Source organism: Rhinolophus sinicus, chromosome X (assembly GCF_036562045.2).
Source record: "Rhinolophus sinicus isolate RSC01 chromosome X, ASM3656204v1, whole genome shotgun sequence".
NCBI lineage: Eukaryota > Metazoa > Chordata > Mammalia > Chiroptera > Rhinolophidae > Rhinolophus > Rhinolophus sinicus.
In genome coordinates this window covers 12,281,331-12,296,857 of record NC_133768.1, presented here as the reverse complement: position 1 = coordinate 12,296,857, position 15,527 = coordinate 12,281,331, and the positions used below count along the sequence as shown (strand labels likewise).

The 15,527-nt window shown below is 38.5% G+C and overlaps 1 protein-coding gene across 1 annotated transcript in view; it reads right to left on the bottom strand.

Moving 5' to 3' along the window:
- GRPR (gastrin releasing peptide receptor) overlaps positions 1-15,527 on the bottom strand; it is a 34,123-nt gene that overhangs the window by 9,274 nt on the left and 9,322 nt on the right. The gene's annotated exons all lie outside the window — the stretch shown is intronic.

Here is a 15,527-nt window from a genome sequence, read left to right as displayed (position 1 = left end):
CTACTTTCTTTCAGCCTCATCTTCTGTTGCAGTATTTAGGTCACTCCTGATTCCTGTCTTGGGTCAAGTGCTCTGGGAAGCAGACACTGAGATGAAGCCAGGAGGACAAAATGATTATTGAGGAGCGATATCTGTGAAAGGAAACAGGGAAGGATGTAGGATTGAGCAGAGGAGGTTGTCAGATCCTGATTCAGACCTGACAAGATCTATAGCAGTGAAAGTGACAAACCATCTTAGCTGGCCTGAAAATCTCCCAGTTTTAGCACTGAAAGTCCTATGTCCTAGGAAATCTCTCAGTCCCAGCAAACTGGGACTGCTGGTCACCCTACACCAGCTCAATGGGAAGCTCGGGAGCAAAGGTTGCCCAGTGGAAGAGTCCTGTCTTGGGTGGAAATGGCCAGGCCCTTGTATCACCACCTTGCTGAGTCATTGGCTGGGGCCACCTGAAAACAGTGTGACCTCAGCTACTATCTGGTTCAGTCACTGGGCAGGAACTGCCCAAGAAGAGCATGACCATCACTTGAAAGTTGAAGTGGACCCTGAAGGGGCTGACAGCTGGAGGCTGTCAGTAAACCACAGTCCCTGCAGCTTTTCCTCAAGGGAGGTCTGAGCCGAGCACCTCCATGTCTGCCACAATTCTCCATACAAGGCCTAGTACGGAGGGCTGCCCGCCTCTTCTGTATGCACTTGTCTGAGAACCCACTAGAAGATGAGCTCCTGGTGGGCAAAGAGTGTGTCTTTGTCCATCTTGGCATGTGCCGGCACTGTCATTTGCACACACTCCACAAATGTTTGTTCAATGGAACGTGAACGGATATAGTGTGGAAATTGATGTAAGTTGGAACCAGCTAAGCATGAGGGTGTTCATTGCTGAAAATTCTGCATTGAAACTGGGTTCTACCATGATACTCTTTTATATCATGGACTTCAGTAATGGAGGCACACTTATTTCTGCTTGTTTCCACGTTGAGTAAATCTCCATTGAGTTACTACTTTTGGCTGTACCCTGGATCCTCTCTCATTGTCCTCCTTCCTCCAGGGAAGGGGCGGAGGGGTAGTTTATTAAGTGGTGAGTTTGGGAAAAAGAATCTGGCATATGCATTGGACTCAAAGAGACCTATGGTTGTCTAACTGTCTGACTGGGAGAATGGCACATCTAATATAGGAGATCAGAGTGTCTGCAATTTGATTATCACTGTGGACCTAAGTCACATTCTTCAAACAGCTTTATCAGACACAGAAGCAATTATTTTTATTGTTGTTGGTCTGATTTCTTTGTCTAGCTCTCTGTTCCCACCTCAGGGAGGTAAGAGAGGGCTAGTATTTATTGGACATCCCTAGCACTCCAGAACAACACTGTAGTCCTGCTCCAGTCTACCTAGGTTTGCTTTCCACCCATAATTTGTAGTAGTTCATTTTAAACATTAAAAAACATAAAAATTGCAAAGGAATTTCTATTTTCTTCTGGCACGTTCTCTAGTCACTAGTCATTTCAAACATTTTTATTCCTAGTTTAGAATGCAGGCAAGGAACCTTTGAACTTTAATTTAAAAAAAGGCTTTATTTATTAAAAACATACCCTAAAATGTTTACCAATGAAATAATATAATGTCTATGATTTGCTTTTAAATATTCAGACATATTCATATATCACTTGCTCAATTAAAAAATAAATTTAAATGCATTGCAAATAATTTTCTGTTATGGAATATTCCTAAAATATCAAAGAAATTAAAGAAACCCCATTTATTAAACTCTTGCCTTGTGCCAAGCAGAGACTAGCATCTACATTATCTCATATATATTCCAGAGAAATCCAACAGGTAGGTGCTATTATTTCCATTCTACAAAAGACAAATTGAAACTCAGTTTCAGAGGTGATGGAGTCATTATTCAACTTATAACCAGCTCTTTTCAGGATACCACAGCTCTTTCAGAAGAAAGCTTTGGGTAAATCCTTCCTACAGGCAGAGAAACAGACCAGATGTTTCCAAAATGTGCATGGAACACACCAAATATTCCCTGGAAGTCTAAGGGTTCTATAGAGCATGAAACTTATCAGTCAATTTGTTCTTCCGGTTTAGACTGCTCTACCCAGAACTCCAAATGCAGGGAGATACCACTGGATGATTCTTGTTTCCTAGTGATGGCTGTTTGGAGTGGAGTGGATACTTAATCCCAGCCAATGAACTTCCTGGCCAGCTACTAAAGAGTCTCTCTTTCTCTTAAGCATTTACACTGAAAAAACAGAGGATGTAGTTAGTCAATGATAGATGCTGGAAGTAAAAGATTTTGATGTTGAGGAAGGGATCAGGGCAGCCATATTTTAACCAAGTACAAGATGCATAAGAAGAGTAGGTAGACTGAGAGAGAAGAGAAAAGAATGAGACAGATGTAAGAGAAGCTGATGTAATGTGGCCCTAAGTCATACAGAGTGTCCTTGGTTCCTGGCTCATGAGCTATTTTTGAATGTACAAGAGGTCTCCTGTTATAAACTTACAATTCTCCTGTCCCCTTTTCACTTGAGTTAGTGTGAGTGGCTTCTGTTCTTTGTCAACAGAAGAGTCTTATCTGGAAAAATTAGACATGGTAATCACTTAAAGTTATCAGATTTATTTCCAGGATCGTTTCGCATAGATCATCTCCCACTTGCGGCCCTCTGAAAGAATGAGCTGTCAACTTTCAGTTGTGCTCAAGAGATAGATTAGTCTACACTCTGTTCCTAAATTCTCCATCACTTTCCTGCTTCCCTCCTTTCTTCATGCCCAAACCCAGGATTTCCATTTATCTGAATCCTATCCTTCCAAATTCCAGTGTATAAGTATCACCCTAATGAAGTTTTTGGTGTCCAATCTAGATGTCAATAATTCCCATTCTTGCCTCTAACCTGTCTAATTTTACGACTGGATTATTGACGCTTCTCATTTTATGCCTACTGTGCACTATCTTGAATTGTTTGCTAGCTTTTCATGGGTACGTCTTTTTTTACCTGACTTTCTCAGAAGTTTCCTGAGGTCAGAAGCTTACATCTTCTCCTTTTCTCTTCTTTCTGTATCTCTAAAAATACTCCAGGTCCCTTGTCCTACATACCACTTATTTCAAAGTAGAGGCTCAGCAAATACTTGCTAATTAATTAATTAATAATACGTGACTTGCAGATATGTCTCCTATTTCCAACTCCTCACAAACAAGAGAGAGCAGATCGACTTTTATATAATTAGTAAGAATCATTCTTCCATTGAGTGACAAATTCGCTCCTTTGATAATATGGGACTCAAGACAATCGCTTCCCTACTTCTGAAAACATCTGCACTTCATTTTTTAAATGCAGACATTGAAAAGGCCAAAAATGTTCTCTCTGTAACAAGACCAATGTGTCAAAGTGATTCTTGGCAAGTAGAAGTAGCTGGCTCCCACACGCACAGATGGAAACCTTTGCCCACTGAAAGATATGTCTTTTATACAAATATGGGTAGTTTGTTTTTAAGGATCCAGTATTTCAGCCCTTATTTGTCCATAAGTACCTTCTGAAGTCCATAGGACTTGTTGAACGACAACGTTTTTAAACCTCCATCGTAATCCCAATGCACATTACCTAAAGAGGATTGAAGTGAAGAGAAAACTAAATAAACTAAATGGTCTCTAGGGTAATTGATACATTGTCAGCATTTAAATTAGAATTTTAATACCTAATAACATTTGATAGGACTATTAAACATTGGCTTTATTTTCTCTTGAGAATAACACCAAGAACTTTTCTGAACAAATGTGAGGCAATTATTAGCTGGCTTGTAAAATGACTATAATCCAGAGCAATGGAATCTTATGTCCCTTTGAGCTATTACTCTCCAAATGGAGAACTTGCTGGTCCTGGGTGCCCATTCAATCACTATCTTTATGTATGTAACAGATTACAGTCACCCTTTTCTGTTCTTCCCTCCATAAATGTTGGGAAGAACACAACATTGCCTATGCAGTGTTCTTGCCCCCAAATTTTAACCTGAATCTAACTATGAGGAAATAATCAGACAAATCCAATTCTGGCACATTCTACAAAATAAGTCACTTGCATTCATCAAAACAGTCTACATCATTTTTGTTTAGAAGAATGTGAGGGACCTACTGTTGTACCTTAAAAAGGGTTTAAAAAATACAACAAGCAATCTTTTTTGCAATATATACATATATCAAAACATTATGTTATGTACCTTAAACTTATATAATGTTATGTGTCAATTACATCTCAATCAAACTGGAAAAAAAGAGAGATATAACAACCAAATGCAATGCATACACTTTGATTTGATCCTGGATTAAAAAATAAAAGCTACAAAAGACATTTTTGGGACAATGGGGGAAGGTATTTGATGGTATTAAGGAATTATCGTTAATATCATTAGTGTGATAATGGCATTGGGGTTATGTAGAGAGTGTCCTTATTCTTAGGAAATAAACACTGAAATACTTAGGAGTGAATGATCAGGGTGTTTGCTCCTCACTTTCCAGAATTCAGCAAAATAAAACAATTCATATATATATTTCTTCTCACTCTTTTTCAGATATGTACATATATCTGAAAAAGAGTGAGAAGAAACTCTAGGAAATGTTCATTGTTGAATGTGGATGGGTATATACAGGAGTTCATAAACAGGTTGGGGAGAAAACACACACTAAAATACAGAATTTAAAAAATGAACTAACAGTAAAATAATTTTGAAATCATGTGTTATACATTTTACTGTATTTTGTTAATAGTAAACCCTTTTCTCATCAGAAAAACTCTATTATAATTGTAACGTGATTGAATGTGTCATATCTGACTAGGGTCCACACAAGGAGTGAATATAACAATGTTCACATTGTTCTCTTGGATTTACAATTTTAGTATCATTTACAATCTGTGGGGTTCTGTTTTGCTCGGTTTTGTTTTGGCAGGAATCTTTTTAAGCCGCTTGTGCATTTGGGGAGGTTAGTTTAATTAAAACTAGATCATACACAAACACACGTCAGTGTGCAATGCCTCGCCATAAGCTGAAAGTTCAGGGCAGAGTAATGTACCATTGCTGAGCTGTCTGTGTGGTGGGACCCTCCTCCTGCTGTCTGAATTATACACGATAAGGCGTCCTCGGATGTGGACTCAATGAGAGGGTGAGCCTCAATTTGGATACTACATATTACTAATGTTTAATTCATTCTTATTTCTAAATACAAATCAATATGAGTAGAGGTTTTGCGGCTTTCCTCCCTTACCTATTAGATCAAGTTGCATCTCTCCTGGAGGGTGTGAACCCTACTTTGATGTCCACTGTCCCAGAAGACACTGCCCACAAAATTTAGCTAAGGTTTCAGCAGGCTTTCTAAGAGTCTGTAGCAGAGAACTTCCTGCCCCAGAGAAAGCAAGCTTTAAACTCAGGCCAAGGCAGAGGATCATCATCCATGTTATGAAGTGTAATCATACTTTTCTTTTTCTGGTTTTCTTCCGAGAGATCAAGCCGCAGGTCATGGATCCAAGCAGGACCACCTCTCAATGAAGTCCTGAAGTCACCTCTTTGTGAATTGCAATTTCCCCTCCATCTTGTTCGCTCCCTGTAGGCACCCACTGTCTCCCTGAGAGCAAACCCTGCTTTGGGAAGGGCGGTGCATATCAGTCATTTGCTCTTAAATATGGATTGAACTCAATGCAATTATCTTCCTATAAGAAAAGTCCTACCTCTAATTACAAAGAGGCACATTTTGGGGTGGCAAATTCTCCCCCACCCGCTTCACTGATATTGGAATTAAGGAAGAAAACCAAAGAAATAATCAGAATGTCTGTTCCTCACCTGTGTCAGCCATGATGAAAGCAGTGTGTTTCTAGGCAGACACAAAATTCCTGTTCTTCCATGAGTCTGTTATACTGAATCTCTTGCCTCTTTCATCCCTATATACATACCCTGAAGTTCAACTGTGGCCTGAGGCCTAGAGTGAAGTCTGAGCTCTTTCATATATTCAGAGGCATCAGGACCCAAAGGGGCCATCGGAGTGAGACCTTGAGCTGAGATGAAACTTGGCTTCTTGGAAGAACTAAACAAAAGAAGCTAGAACAAGGTTAAAGAAAGAGCCACTGACATAGGAGAGGTGTCAGGAGTGCAGGTACTGGTTCTGGGATATGAGGGATGTAGATGCTGAGGTATAAAATGGGAAGAGAGATGAAAACAACTGTTGGACATCAGATGGTGCTTTGGCAGAAGTTGGGCAACTATTGACCCTTGAGCCCAAAATAGGTTTCAGCAGGATGATCTAATTCCAGAGCTCAGTGCTAATCCTGAGAGGGAGCCGTCAGAAGGGGTATGAGCAGGATGAAATACTACAGTTGCTGGTGGGTATGTTTAAAATGACAAAGGAAAGCAGTCATCCAGTTAAATTTCAGTAGGTGTGTAAACATCCTGGCACAAGTTGTTCGTAGGCCATTCTTCAAAAATGTTATGGAGGGAAGAACATATATTTATAACTTATTATAGACTTTTTCAGCAATTTATGAGCCAAAAAGTTTGAAGACTGTTTATAAATCCCATTTCCAAATTGTGGTTACACACGGCCTTCATTTACTCTACTGCGTAGCAAAGAAGATACACAGACAATAGGGGAAAATCACCCACGTTCTGGGGTGGAAGGTGTAATAGACTCTGAGTCATAAATTGTCATTCACCCCCAAACAGACCCTGAGACAGGATTTACGTGCAACTCGTTTATTTGGGAGGGGATCCCAGAAAGCCCAGCAAGGGAGTAGAAGCCAATAAAGGGTGCCACTCTGGGAAAGGGGAACACAGAACTGCTGGGCATCCCCCAAGAGACTGTGCTGAGCGCATTCCAGAACTGTACCACCAAGGAGTGAGGAGTCTTCCGTGTTAATTCTGGGGCACTCTGCTTTGCCACAAACCTTCCCTTGGCCAGAGATCACCCCAGGTCAGAGAAACACAGGAAGCCCAGATCTGTAAGTGACCTCCAGATATGCAAGGGTACGGGTGGGCCATCCACAGCATGCACTATGTAAAGTCTTCTGCCAGTCCAGTCAGTTTATCAAACATATATATAAATATCAGAGACAACTTCAGTTTTTAAATATATTTCAAATTATTGAGGATGAAAAGAAAATTTCTAAATTATCTCAATAAAATGCATTTTTTTTTTTTTTTCAAAATAAGAATCATTAAAGCTCAAAAGGACCACTACGGCATATGAGCCACTGTATCTCATTATAAAAATTTAACAGCGCTATATCTAAATAGCCTTCTGTGAGAGGCTTTATACGTGGTGAAATAGTGGCCTAACTTTGTAGTTTATCGGGTCCGCGAGGCCGGAAGGTTGATCCTGGCAGTGTTGGGGAAGTATCACTGTGGTGGGGAAGCCCGGGACGGGAGAGACGAGCACTGGATGCAGACTGGGAACTCGGCCTTCTACTTTCACTTCCATAAGTAGCTATTTTTGCATAAGCACGCTGTCTTGATTTCTTTTTATTTAAGAAAAACTTATATAGCACTGTCTGCCTGATATAGCTCTCAACACTTTTCAAGAATTAACCTTTTCGATCCCATATAATAACACTAAGAAGTAGGCACTACTGTTGTCATCCTCTTCTTACAGATGAAGAAATCTGAGGCACAGAGAGATTAAATAATTTGTCCAAGGTCACACAACTAACAAGGGGCAGAGCTAGGTTTTGAACAGAAGCTGCTTGGCTCCTGAGTTCAGACTTTAAACCACAAGACTTTAATGCCTCCATTTTCTTCATCTGCAGCTAATGATATCAACCTTACTTGCCATGGAGAAGAGCTAAATGCGGTGTTCCAAAAGCACTTTGAAAACTAGGAAACACTATTTAAATAAAAGGTTATTAGTGCATTTCCTGAAAACACATGACTGTCCACTGGAATGTCAAATGGTCGAGAGTTGGATGATATTCCTCTCGGATCCCTTATGAATGCAAATAACAATCATACTAATGGTATACTCCTCTCTTGACTAGTAATTCTAGCATTTCATAAAAAATGTGACACATTATTTCATTTCATCATTAGACAAATTACAATGGTCTTGTAATATATTAAAGGTAAACACCAGCATTCCCATTTTACAGATCAGAAAACTGAGGCTTGTAGAGTGATTTACCCAAAGTCACACAGTTGATGATTAGAAGAACCAGGGCTCAAACTCAGACATCTCTTCAAATTCAACGCTTTTGAATTTATCCTTACTAAGATTAGTGCTCTACTAAATGTCACCTCCAAAAATTAATAAATAAAAGAAAGAACAAAAGAGAAAAGAAAGAAAGAGAGAAAGTTATTATTTAATGGGTACGAGTTTCAAAATTGGGAAGATAAATAATATTTTGGAGACGGATGCTGGACGATAATTGCACAACAATGTGAATGTAATTAATGCCACTGAACTTTAAACTTAAAAATGATTAAAATGATAACTTGTATGCTATGTATATTTTACCAGAATAAAATTAAGACAGGAAGGAAGGGAGGGAGAGAAAGAGGGAGGGAGGGAAGGAGGGAGGAAGAGAGAAAGAAGAAATAGTTGTAAGTTTCTCACCACGCAAATTGGGGGTATCTTAAGAACCAATTGAAAAAGTTTGCTTTTAGTCAGCAAAGACATCCGCAAGGAAGGTAGTCTAAAGGCAGTTACTTTGGAGAACTTTGTTCAGTTAAAAAATTTAGTATAAAAGTGCTAAGAGCTCATTGTAAAAATTTAGACAGCAGAGAATCCTAAAAACAAAAAAAGAAGAAAATCATCCGTATGTCTTACATGTGATATTTTGATATGTTTCCTTTCAATTTTCCTCTGTCTTTTGTGCAGAATTGAGAGCATACAATTTTGTATCTTTTTTTCAGGATCTATAGCCTAAGCACTTCCATCTCACATAGATGCCCATGACCCCTCTAGTCAGCAGGCAGCATTCTGCAGATGCCAGCTGGCCTCTCTGGGTACCATGTCCATCCAGCTCTAAGGAGCCCCAGTGGTCACTAGAGGGCCACGTCCCTCCTTTCACAGATTCTTCCTAGGATTAGCTCCAGACAACATATCACGCCTAAATGGAGCAAAGCACCCCCTCCTCCAAAACTAGCACATCTAACCATCAAAAGCACATCTTAAGCACCTACTTTTGCATGGCCCTGTACTTGGTACAAGAGAGATCAAAAGAAGCATAAGCCCTGGACACTTGGTGACATTTTCTCTCATTCCATCCTGGAAATTAAAAAGGTTCATGCACCCTGGGTCATACGACTATGAGTTTCTTGAGTCGGGTCTATGTCTTGTTCATTTTATACCTATTTTATTTATTGAATAAATATATATTAAAACTGAAAATCTAGAGCTGTGCACCCAGTTTGGCCTGTACTGTCTTACTTTCAGATAAAGAAATGGGCTCAAGATGCTCAAGATAACCCATTCCTCCCCTGCCAGCCTCCTACCTCCTAGCCAAATACTCCTCTCAAGCCCACCTACCCCAAATCACTCTGGACACCATCTTATTAGCCTTTTCCCAAGAGCTTTCCTATGGCCCAAATACTTCCTTATTTCTCTAATCTTTCCAAGCCCAGAAGAATTCTTGGGGGTACTGAGGAAATGATTCTCCCTGCCCACAATTCCCCTTTTTAATAATTTTAATGTGCTTGCTTACATGAGTCTATGATGAAAAGACCTTAGAAGAAGCAGCACTGTGCATGATGGTGAAACATGGGAAGGAGGTAGTGAGAAGTGCAGTTTGTCTGTTTACGTCTTTACTTCCCCAATGAGCAACAGGAAGGCTCAGCCCCCACACCTACCACCCATGGGATCTGGAATCTGGCTAAGCCTTGATTTAAAACTCTCTCATTTTCTTCATTTGAACAACAGTTAGCATCACAGAGGCCCTAGGGAATGCTGGAAAAGACACAGGGCTTAAAGACATTGGCTTGACTCTCAGTTTTTGATACTCCCAAAGCTAATGTGCGTGATGGGACAGTGCCTCATACTCCAAAGCACCACACAGCTGTACGGTTCGTATTGATTATATCCGCTAGGAAGTCTGTCCGGGCTAAGTGGACAAGTCTCATGGGTTCCCCCTAAGTCCCCCTTCCACTTAACTAGGAAACTCCCACTGCTAAATCACCATCTCAGCACATGACTCTATATCAAGGACAGCAAACTAAAGCTCACTGGCTAAATTTGGCCCTCTGCCTGTTTTCATATGGCCCGCAAGCTAAGAATGGTTTTTATATCTTAAATGGTTGGGAAAAGGTCAAAAGAAGAATAATATTTTGCGACGTGAAAATTACATGAAATTTCAGTGTCCATAAATAAGGCATTCCTGGAACATAGCCACACCCATTTGCTTACAAAATGTCTATGGATGCTTTTGTGCTATAAAGGCAGAGACAAGTGGTTGCAACAGAGACCATATGGCTGACAAAGCCGAAAATATTTACTATATGGCCCTTTAAAGAAAAAGGTTACCATCCCCTGGCCTGTGTGCACTGAATGTGTGAAAACATCTAATGTCTCTATTATAGCACAAAAGCAGCCATAGACATTTTGTTAGCAAATGGGTATGGCTATGTTCCAGGAATGCCTTATTTATGCACACTGAAATTTCATGTAATTTTCACATGTTGCAAAATATTATGCTTCTTTTGACTTTTCCCCAACCATTCTCTGCCTGTCCACACCAATGCTGTTGGTTCCTTCTTTAAATGGAGAAGAATTATCAACCATGGGGAAAAAACAAAAACCAATGAGAATGAATGAATGAATGAATGAATGAATAAATAAATAAATAAATAAATAAATAAATAAATAAATAAATGGAGGAAAGACCATCTTCCATTTCACAGAACACTGACTGTTAAGTTTCTTAATTTGTGATAACAAAGACACTAGGCCACTGACCTCTGCCATTGGACTTGTAGTATTAAACACCGATTGCTCAAGATCCTTAGTTAATTTATCAGCACATTTAAGTACTTAGTATTTCAGGCTCTGCTTGGTGGTATGGATATAAAAATCCCTGGCCATTAAGGATTTAAAATCTGGTTGAGGAAGAGAGATATACCCAGATAAATCTCTTAAAGAATAATAGAATGATACTTACATATGTATATTCCCCTTTCTGAGCATGCTTAGGATGGATGATGCTAGGTCAGTATATAAAGAGCTGTCAGCATGGTACAGACATATGAGCACATGTTTGATAACAAAACTGTTTTATATAGAACTATGGAATATAAACCTTAGAAGTCATTAAGTCCCATTTTCTTAACTTACAGAAGAGGATACTGGTCCCTATAGAGGTGCCACAGCTGGCTAGCTGAGAACCAATACCAGAGCCTAGGTTGCTAGATCCCCACCTTAGTTATATTTGACTCGAGCGCTTCAGATTCTCAGGTCTTTTTAAAGAACAAGTAAAGAATGCTTAAAACTAAATATTTACTACACTAATCTTCATCCTGTAGCACATGTATTCCTTAAGCCATCATTTCAACCTTCGATTTCACCTCTGTTGACAATCTAGGAAAGAAAAGGAATGTCGAATTCTGATTTTCCTGATCTTCTGTGATGCTTCCAATCACTAAAAGTGGAAGGGGACAAGAAAAGATAATGAAATTCCTAAAAATCTGTTTTGACACTATTTTTTAAAAAAAAGAAATAAGCATTTCCCATATGTTCTCATGGAGAAACTACTGTAATTTTGTTTTTACATAATTTTATATTGTGTTTAAATTGTGCTTAAAGTATTTCTCATAACAGACGCCTGGCCCTGGTATGAAACTGCTTGACAATAAAAACAACCACCACCAAAGGGAAAAAAGAAACCTTGAAAAGCTTAAAGTTGACCTGTAGTTATTCTATTTATATGTAGACAGCATAAAGAAATAAATGAGTCACATGGACGTATTGTCACAATAAATTCTTCTGATACTGGGAATACATTTCTTTATGTGCTGCATTTCGCATCCTCCCCCCCCCCCCCCCCATTTCTTTCCTATGTAACCTTTAGCTATCACCATTGGTCAATTGGTCTGAGTACAATACAAAAAAAGAAAAAGTAATAAAGAAGTGAAGTTTAAAGAAAGGTGCCTTAGGAACATTTTGGCTCTTTCCTTCCCGTGAAATTTCAGCTATTATCAATCACTGCATGACCAAATGTTGGCTCCAGCTCCTGCTTACTGGGGCTAAGAGTCCTGGCCTAGTTGAAAAATCCCAGATGCTTTGATATACCTACAATACTTGGCAGTGTCCACGGCTGCAGGCTGTGGCTGAGATTTCTGACTTACTCGCTTTGAGGTGAACCAGAACTCACTTCTCTGAACCTAAATTGCTGAGATAATGTGAGGCTCTGATTAGGTAGTTCTGTACTCCTCTTTAGAGGAGCTGGTATGTACATAGCTTTGAAGGCAGCCTCTCAGGTCAGTAAGAGAGGTGGTATAGGATTTTCCACTTCTGACAATGGCAGACTAGCTCGTTGCTGACCAACTCTCCTGAAATAAAAAGCTAGAAAATTTCTTTGAAAACATCAGAAATACCAAGGCAGTAAGGACCTGAGGGGCCAAAATCCTGGCGAGAACGCAAGTGCAAAGAGGTGAAGCTGTTATTCAGCATCACCTTCCCCTTAAGGCATTTTCCAAATATCAAGCAGCAGCAGGGAACCCAAGAGCTGAGCAGAGCTTCCAGCAATTTTAGGATGAACAGGGACAATAAATGGAGGTCAGGGTCCACCAAGGAGAGGAGTCCGGGTAAACACTCCAGACTTTCTGTTGACATGCCCAAAGCGGTATACCCTAGTAGTAGGGGCGAACCGGAAATAGACTCATTCTCACAAAGACCCAAGCCGAGTCTCCAATCTGCTCTATCCTTGATTGGGTCAGATATATGGCTACCTCCCAACTACCTGCAAGAAGCAAAAAATAATCTTTTCTGGAAGATAATACCATCCAGAGCCTCAAATTATTTGTAATTCTTCATATACAAAGTCAGGTAGTCAAACAAAACTTGCCTCATATACCAGACAAAACAAAATGACCATAAAACAGAAGAAGAAAATATATAACAGAAACAGACTTATAGAGGTTCCACATGTTAGATTTACCAGAGAGGGATTTTACAATATATTGGGACTAATTTAAGAAATTAGATGATAGGATGGAATCAAATAGGAATTCTGGAATTGCAATATACTATCACTGAAATGAATTAAATGGAAGCTTCAAAAGCAGACTAGACATAGATGAAGAGAGGATTAGTGAGCTGAAAATGTCCAGATTGAAGTACAGTAAGAAAAGAATGGAAAATACAAAAAAGGGAAAAGAAACTTCATGGGACACAGTGAGTAGTGAAATGAATTTGTGCTTAAAATAGTTCTCAGTAACAGAAACCTGACCCTAGTATGAAATCTCCTGCCTCAATAAAAGCAAAAACAACCACAGGGGGGAAGATACTTGAAAAGCTTAAAGTTAACCTGTAGCCATTCTATTTATATGTAGACAGAATAAAGAAGGAGACGAAAAAGAGAATGGGACAGAAGCAACATTTGAAATTGTAATGGTTGAGAACTTTCCAAAACTGGCTAAAATCTTCAAGATTTAAGAAAAACTATGAATTTCAAGCTGGAAAAATACAAAGTAAACCACACCTAAGTGCATCATAGCTATGTTGCTGAAAGCCGAAGGTAAAGAGAAAAATCTTAAAATCAGCCAAAGAGATAAAACTCAATTAATTTTAAAGAAGCAACAATAAAACTGGCATCTGACTTCACAGTGGAAGTCAGAGGACAATAAATGGTAATTTCAAAGTGTGGTAGATAAGAATGCCAGCCTAGAATTCCACGCTCAGTGAAAATGTCCTCCCCCAAATTACATGAAATAAAGACATTTTTAAACAAAAGCAGAAAATGTATCACCATTAAGACGTACACTAAATGAAATACTGAGGGGCATTCTTTGGGCAGAAATAAAATGATCTCAGATAAAGCCACAGAGATGCAGAAAGGAATGGAGAGCAACAGAGAAGGTAAATACAGGAATAAATCTAAATGTAAAGGTAAATACGTGAGTAATAATGTAAAGATGTAAAAAACAGTAAGCATCATGTCTTGTAGGTTTTAAAATACATAGAGATTTGAAATATAGAATAACAATATTGCCCTCCCTCCCCCAAAAAAGGCAGGAGGGAATTAAAATGAAGTTAAAGTGTCCTATTATCCTTGCATTGTCTGGGAAGTGGGAAAGTTCTAATTTATAGCAAATTGCAAAAAGTCAAGGAGACATTGTTGTAAACTCTAGGGTAGCCCCTAAAAGAATACTAACAAGAGCTTGTAGTATAATTAACAAACTCATGGAGAGGGGAGGGATAGAAGAATAAAATTATTTAATTCATTTAAAAGGACGCAAAAAGGGAGGGAAAAAGATTGAGAAACAGGTGAGAGCAATATAAAACAAGTCATAAGATGACAGATTTAAATCCAAATATAGCAGCAAAATCAAGTTTATCATAGTGTCTGTATTTACAGGGCAGAAACTTGTAGCCAAATTACAAATAGCAAATACATCTGTGTGAAGTCACTTGTGTTACTCATACCACAAATACCAACACTGATAAAGATAAGTTAAAACTCAAAACGTGAAGACATCCATGACCAATAAGTTAATAAGCGTCAACAATTAAACGAGTGTTTAAGATTACTCAAGGCACAAGGAAACTTGAAATGCTGTGAAATTTTATAGCCCATATAAGAAACTTGATAGTGGCTTTATCAAGTAATCCTAAATATTTGATAATCATCCTAAACATTTATATGACATTACTAACAATGAATTATGAAACTGAAAGAAACTTTTCTAACCTCTCATTAGTAATAAGCCAATTTTATTTGTTTGTTTGTTTGTTTGTTTAGGCTTTTATTTAATTTATGAAGTGATCCTCCCCAAAAATCTAGTACCCATCTGACACTATATGTAGTTTTTACAATATTAGTGACTATATTCCCCGTAGTGTATTTCACATTCCCATGACTATTTTGTAACTACTAATTTGTACTTCCGAATCCCTTCACCTTTCTAATAATAAGCCAATTTTCATCAACCATACTAGAAGGTTGATTTATCTTTCTAATTTCTCCATAGAAAAGGATATCACCAAACCATTGTTATTTTCAGAGGAAACTAATGAGGATAAAACCAAAATGCTTAAGAAAATAAGTATGATAGACGTATGTCAGGCAGTTAATTAATAGATTTTGTTATTTTTCTGGATTTTCTGATGTTTTTGGAATTTATCAACTTACTGAATTTGTAACTTATTCTGATTTCTAAATCTAATATATGATTTCTAAATATTTTAAAACATTCACTTCTCTACCTAATTTTGTATTCATAATTTTATTTGTTTTTTCTTAAAAAGCACTTTCAAACAGTCCCCATGAAACCTGGATAAGGTCTTGTCATTTAGGGTTGGAACCACTATTCCTAACGTAGGAACATGGAACAGGATCAAAGGAAATAAAC